General features: G+C 41.6%; 1 long non-coding RNA gene across 1 annotated transcript; it reads right to left on the bottom strand.

Moving 5' to 3' along the window:
- Positions 1-1219: 1219 nt before the first annotated feature.
- LOC111744246 lies at positions 1220-6996 on the bottom strand. The gene is made up of 3 exons (XR_002782069.1): positions 6923-6996; positions 5410-5611; positions 1220-1351 (listed from the first exon to the last, which is right to left on the bottom strand). It is a non-coding gene; the product is annotated as an uncharacterized LOC111744246 (long non-coding RNA).
- Between the last annotated feature and the right edge of the window lie 672 nt (positions 6997-7668).

The raw sequence follows: 7668 nt of genomic DNA on the forward strand, positions 1-7668 counted from the left end.
ACCTAGATTTTCGATAATGATTTAAAAAGCTTTCCACATCCAGATTGTAAAGAAATCCACCCATGTTTTCTTTTACTACTTGTACAGTTTCATTTTTTTTCTTTTTCTTTTTCTTTTTTTACATTTAAATCTCTGATCTATTTTGAGTTTATTTTGGGATATGGTATGAGATATGGAAGTATTTTTATCTTTTCCCAAATGTCTATTCAGTTGTCCAATTCTTATTAAAAAGTCATCTATTTCCCAAAACTTCTTGAACTTGGAGGTCTTTTACACTACTCAAGTTCTACAGTTAATATTGGTATGTCAAAACAGAAACCAACACCTGTTCCGCAGCATACTGCCAAACCCTGAAACAAAGACACTGGGGCGGGGGATGGGGGGGAAGTGGTAAGAGCAAGAGTTAGAAACTCAGTTTCTAAATATATATATTCTTTGTAATATTTTTTAAGAACTACTTGCTGATGACAAAAGTTTCAAATAGTACAAAAGGTTGTACAGTAAAAAGTAAAATCAACCTCCTATATCAGATTACAGCCTCTCTAGAAGCAGCCACTGCTGCCAGTTTCTTATGTATCCATCCACATAATATGTGCCTATGCAGACAGGGAGAAAATGAAAGAGAGAGATGCTTTAAATGAAAGAGGATGAAAGTGAGCTCATACTTATTGAAAAATCCTTAAGTGCCAAGCATGCTCAGGTTATCACTCTTCATCATCCAACATTCCTCTGGGGTTCATATTTTCACTCCATTTCATAGATGAGAAAATGAGGTTCAGAGAAGTAAAGTGACTTGTCTAAAGAGCCCAGCTAGCAGAGGAAGAATTCGTATTGGAATCTACACTTTCTTCTCTGTACCATGATGGGTGGTCACCACAGGTAATGGCTGTCCAGAACTCTGGGAGGCACACTAAACACATTATTGATAGCCCCCAAAATGCCTTGGCAGTAGGAGCAAAAGAATATCCAGGTTGTGCCAAGAAATGAAGATGCCATGTCATATTCATGTGCTACTTGACAGGGAGCTCACCAAAATGGTAAAAGTGGCTCATGTATCAGGGCAAAATCTCCCATCCCCAAGCACTTTGAAATTGTTTTACAAGCCCTGCTACCAAGAGAGAAAAAAAAATCAAAAGAAAAACTGGATTGTGTCAAGAAATGTTAGCAGCTATGACTCAAAGATGCATGGGGGGCAGATCTGTTGACTCAGAAGGGTCCATTTCTTAGTCACTTAGCAGCTTTTACCACACTTTAATCTTTTAGAGAAAGAAAGTGATTTACAAAGTAGGGGGAAGTAAAAATAAAGGATTGCAACAGAAGGATTTGCTTCACAACAGCAGTTCATGGCAGCCTGCAAAGAAAATATAGAGGAGAAAGCATTGTTATTCTATTCCGGAGAGAAGGTTTTTGAATACCGAAGTAGATGGGTGTCAATTTTTGTATATTAAAACGTTCAAAACACAGCTCTGTTCTCACAGAAGTTCCCTCTATTGTAGTGGAAATGTATTTGTTCCATCTTTAGGGATTACAGCTCTAAAAGTATACATGCTCAAAGCGGATGAGGGAGGGGAGGTGATGCTTCCCTGGAAAGTTCACAGGCTGTTTTTTGGTTCCCTGAGGATTTTACTGCTTCCGAATTAAGGTCCTTGAACTGCTCTATTCTTTAAGACACTGGAATGTTTGATTGGGATGGGACTGTCCCATCCCAATGGTAACTAAATGGGTACATGGCAGAGTTTTAGTTCATGATCAATCCCACCTACTGCCACCCTATCCCCTTTCTACTACCCCCAATTGTCATCACCACAAAAGATTTTGGAGGTACTCGAATCCTGGATTTTGTACCTGAGCTAGACATGAGTACATTCTTTCTACTTTTGATCACCAGCTGCAAACCTGCACTTCCCTTGCAAAGATGCTGTAGACCTTGCATAGATGCCTATCTTTACCCAGATGACTATCTCTGCATAAATGCCCATTTTGCATGAATGCCCATTCTTGTGTGGATGCTTATTTTTGCATAGATGCTCATACAATTAGCTGTTTGCTCAAGGACAAGCTCTACTCCAATATCTAACCTCTGACCTCTCAGCTTTCTAGTAATTCTCCTTTTCTCCATTTTTTACCTAATTCCCTTCAACTTTTACTCTGCTCAGCTTCTAGCCAAGGTAATATGCCTGTTCCTGTTCAGATTTTTCTCATCTCTACAGTCAAGAATATTCCTCTGATCTTTGCAAGGCTCCATACCCCTTCCCATTTAAAAATGCTATTAAAAATCCATGATTTGGACATGGTTCCATAGTGTAGCAGTTAGCACATCTGCTTTACACGTAGAAGGTCCTGGGTTCGTGCCCCAGTGGAGCCAGGGACCATGGTCTACAGCCATGCCACCCTGAACAGCCCCGATGTCTGATCTCGGAAGTTAAGCAGAGTCGAGTCTGGTTAGTATTTGGATGGGAGACCACCTAGGAAGATCAGGTCTGTAGGCATAAATGATGAATGAATGAATGAATGAATGAATGCATATAAAATCTGTGATTTATAGCAAATCTTTCTTGAGTTTTTGAATGTTTCAAATAACTCCATTCTCACCCTTTAGCATCTGTCTACCTATCCAGCAATAACAAGCATATTTATTAGACACTTGCTCTGTGCTAGACACTCTGTGTTAATATGAGAGAAAATGACATTCATATAATGCTTTACAATTTGCAAGGCATTTTCACATCTGTTTTCCCCTATGATCCCCACAATAACCTCTGAAGGAAGAAGAGTAGAAATAATTAATAATCCCATATTACAGACCAAAAATCTAAGGCCTAGAGAGGTCAGGTGACTGCTAGGAACTGACAAGGCTAAAAATTCAAACACAGATCATATTGGAAATCTTAGGCACTTTATATTAACCAAAAAGCTTTATGTATGTACACATGCATGCTCCCCTCCCCCCAAAATCCCCCCCACACATATTCTATCTTCATAGTTGTAATTAGTTATAAGTATGTTTTTCTGTTTTTCTAATGTGTTTGTTCTGTTTTCATTTTAGTAGACAAGGTCCCCATAGACTGGAGCCCAGAGCGGCTCTCCAAGCTTTGTGCTGGAGAAGGCAAGTCCAATAAATCCATGATTTTTAAGGGTAAAGCAGGATAAAGGGTTTGACATGTACAGACACTGTCCCATCTGAAACTGCAGTGAGAAGTATTGAGAGCCCATGCAGGTGGGCTCCCTGGTGCTTTACCCATTTAATAAGTGTTATGTTTTTGAAGCAATTTCCATTCCATCATCACTAAAAGAATCAGCTTGGCAGTCTCCATCCCAGTCACACTCCTGCTCCTCAGCATAAAAGCAGTGCACATGAAAAGCCCCCCTAGTGAGCATATAATCATCAAACCACAAACCCATTTTTCAAGGATCCTTCCCCATTGCTAGAGACCTGGATTAATCAGCATGGCTCACAATGGTTTTTGCATCTCTTAATTTACCACCAAACACTCCTTCTCTCCTGAGAGGAGATGTTTTGTTACATGTAATTAGACCATGTACGCAATCCTATGTGGGACTTGTTATTTTTGCACAGGAGGATTACGGAGCTGTCTCCAGGTGGGAAATGGTGACATGCTGTAGGAACAAAGGTATGCTTGTGTTCATTTGCAAACCTCAGCCAATGGGGCGCAGGCTCGGTTGGGGAGATGTTAGGACTGGAGTCACACGTGGGCTCAGCTCCTCTGACTAATTGTCTGGGGCCTGGAGGTTCAGAAGATAATGGCTGAAGCATATGGTCTCTACTGCTTCTAAGATTTTCTGCCTCCTGAGAGCAAGGCCAGCAGCAGCCACCACAGGGTTGAAGGGCCTGGCAGTAACTTCAGAGCCCCTCCTTCCTAAGACACAGGCAAGGGACCAGGAAACCTCTATGAAGAGTAGCATCTGATTGTAGGGAACGAAGAGGTGGCTGGGCTTCGAAGAATGAGTATCCCTGAGGCCCTTCAGCTCCAATCTTGGGCTTTTCCTTGTGAAAACCTCATCCCCCCTAATACTCAACATCACCTAAAAGGGAACTCTTGAAGCTCTCTATTACACCAGAAGCAAAATGAAAAGACAGCACTGAAGCACCATCTGGCCTATTTCAAAAACTCTCTACTAACTCAGTTGGAACTTCCACTCATAGCTCAAATTGTACTGGAAAAAGCTGTTTAGAATTTGGGTCAGTTTGTGAAAAACATACTACATGTACTCTTGTCCTCAGCTGTCTGTATTTTCCTGTTAATGATGTAGAAGCAGGTCCTCTTGGAATTACTTAAGGTCAAGTATTTCACAGAAGCAAGAAGTATGCTAGTCAGTCAGGAGGAGGGAGCTATTGGACACCAGCCACTAGACCATGGTAGAATGCCCTAAAGTGTGGACATGCTTGGACCAGAGGTTCTTGTTTCCCCGTTTCATCACTTACAAGCTGTGTGACCCTAGGCAAGTCGTTACCTCTCTGAGCCTCTAATTCATCAGACATCTGAGGATGATAATAGCAATAATGTCTGACCAACCTCCCAGAGCCTTGGTGAGGATCAAATGAGATAATGGATGTGGGATTTGTAAACCATTTTCCTCTATAAAAGAAAAGTTCTTGTTATTAATAATACTGACTCTTTCCACTGGTAATGACTCTAATCTGAGAAGTGTGCGGGGAGCTCTTTCAGCACTGCTGCTCTGTTAAGGTCCTTTGCAAAGGAGCAGCACCAAGGAGCGCAAGCGTGTGCTGTCACTCACTAGGAGACATCCCAGGGGACCGAAGGCAGAGATGCTGGAGGAGAGGCACTGTGGCATCCTGTCCCTCAGGTTTGACACAGCATAATTGTTTTGACATTTGATAAAATTTGTTCTTGCATGGGTCAGGAGAAAGGAGAAAGCCCAATACTGATGCTTTTCATCTAATTTCAATTACAGTCATTAAAACTCTTACTCCTGAGTCAAGCCTTTCCAAAAAGCCATCAATGACATCCCATTACAGATGAGTTATTTATAGCGGTGCATGTTAATTTTACAGTACCACAGACCAATGATTCATGGCTTGGCATTAGTGAGAGACATCATTCACTGAGCTGAGTGATCCCTGACATAACAAGTGCTGCTCCATATCTCTTCAGGGATGATTCAAGGCCTCAGACTTAGAGGCCAGACCCTGTACAGAGCAGGAACAACCAGAGCACCTTGGCCTTGACCCGTTCCACCTAAGGAGATCTTCTGTCCTATGTAAGGAAGAATGGTACAATCTGCTTTGGGATCAGAGTGTGACATCTAAAGGATTTCTGACTGAAATGATGTTTGGCCTGCGCCAGAGTTTCATTTCTCACATTTGCAGCTATTTAGCACAGGCATTTGTTGTTATTCAATAACTCCAAGGGGATATCTGATACTCACCTGGCCTTGATGGGAAAAGATGGCTCCAGAGCCGTCGAAAGCCCAGCATCCTTTTATCCAAACTACTTCAACCTCAGGTTCGTAAGTGCCACTTTGACCGATCAATATTGGGCCTCTTGATTCTTGGTCTATTTGTAGCTGAATTTCTCCCTCTTGATTAAAAATTCACCAAGAGGCAGCCTGACGTGACATTTATGAGTTCCTGGAAGTCCATAAATGTTGAATGGTAGAAATTAGCACCGAGGTATTTAGACAATAAAAAGCAAGAAGCAAGCAAGAGAGCTAATATTCAACACTCCTATATTTTTGTTGTTTATCTGTGGAGTCTCATGCAAAGTGGAACTAAAACTTCAGACAAAGCACCTCCAGATTTTACCTAACCTTTGTATCAATCCCCACCTCTAAATTAGGCTTCATCCCAAATGAATCTGACCTGGGCTCAATGAAATTGACTACCCTATTTCCTTCTAACTGTGTAACAACAAGTTGCTTGAAAAAGTTTTCTGCTCTATTTTAATACAGGTCATAATAACAAATATTGAAATCAATTACTTTTGCTCTTTCTTCATATAATCTTAGCTGTGCAATCACTGGGAAAATAGGTTGATGAAAAATAAATTTGTGACTTCATTATTTAGGAGTTTTCAACCACAGGACTATTTCACATTCTATCCATGATTATTTCTTTAAAATTATTTCCTACCCACATCTCAGCACTTTTTTGAGCCTCTGTTCCCTTCTATTAAGCAACCTCTTCAGACTTTCAAAATGTTCTCTCGGTAGACCCTTCTGGGCCATTGATCACAGTTCTGGGAGCTTCACACACTTCCTGGGAGGCCTTGTTGAGTCTAGGCTGGAGTCAGTGAAGAGACAGGGAAGGTTAAATGACTAAAGCTCTAATCAACTAGCCTGAATGCCATTTTGCTTCTCTCACGGCCCAGCCATCCAGACAGCGGTTTGTAGATGGAATTTCAATTGTGTCAGGTTGCTGCTACATTTTAACCAAATACGATGAGACACTATTCTTGACTCTCAAATAGGGAAACCTAGAAAGGTACTTTATTATGCATGGATGAAGGAAAGTGAACGTGCGGTGGTGAGAGGACAGAATCCAGAGCCGAGCCGTTTAAGTTAACTCCAAGCTCTACCATTTATTAGGTTTGTGACGCTGCTCTTTCACCTCTCTGTGCATGTTTCATCTTCTGTGAAATGAGAGTCATGATGGTACCTGTCTCAGAGGGTCATTAGGAGAGAGTAAACGAGCCAATATCTGAGGGCATTGCCAATCACATAGTAAATGCCATGTAAGTATTTGTTAAATAAGAGAGTTTTTAATTTAAGAAATATTTATGGAACACCCACTGCCCACGGTAAGAAATAGTACTAAGCAATGTGAGAAGGTAGAAAATTAACAAAATAGTTTAATCTTTAAAAATAGTTACTGGAGGGGCATAGAAGTACTCAACTAACTGAGACAGTAAGTCTGGTACATGCCGTATGCGGGTCTACTCACACAAGCACAGTGGACATCCAGAGGAGAGAGGAACCATTCTTGTCTGGGAGGGAACCAAGAAGGTTACACAGAGGAGATGCTATTTGAATTCTTAAAGGATGAGTGGTATTTCCAAGGGCAAATAATGCGGGGCTATTGTCAGAAGGCTTTCTCACTTGTGTCTGGCAGAAAGCTATTTCACGTGAGCCCAGCATAAGCACAAAGCCAAATTGCCCACTCCATGTTCACCAATCCTGCATCTGTTTCCTCTGTGCACTTCATCCCCTAGGTCTACCTGCCTTTCTTCCTCTCTTTCCATCCCTTCCTCCACTTGCAACTTTCTACCACTGGCCTCCCTTCTCCTCCGATTACTTTCCTATTTTACCTCTCTTTTAATCTCAAAAGTAATGTGAGGAATCTTTAAATCAATCAAATAGAGAGGAGTATACAATGACGAGCAAAATCTTCTTCCTCCACCCCTTCTCCCTAGAGGTAACAGTGGTGTGGTGGTTATAAAACATGTCCACAAATTTGTGATGCTTCTCCCTCTGAAAGGGGGAATTTATATCCACCCCCTTGAATCTGAGTAGGCTTACAACTACTTCCACCCATAGAAAGTGAAGACGTGACAGTGTATGTCTTCCGAGGCTAAGGCATGAAAGGCCATTCAGCATCTACCTGGTTCAGTCAACACTTGCTCTGCTAGCCCTGAGCTGCCATGTGAGAAACTCAGCTTCCCTGAGACAGCCTTGCTAGGAAGACTACAT

This window comes from Pteropus vampyrus, unplaced genomic scaffold (genome assembly GCF_000151845.1).
Source record: "Pteropus vampyrus isolate Shadow unplaced genomic scaffold, Pvam_2.0 Scaffold130, whole genome shotgun sequence".
NCBI lineage: Eukaryota > Metazoa > Chordata > Mammalia > Chiroptera > Pteropodidae > Pteropus > Pteropus vampyrus.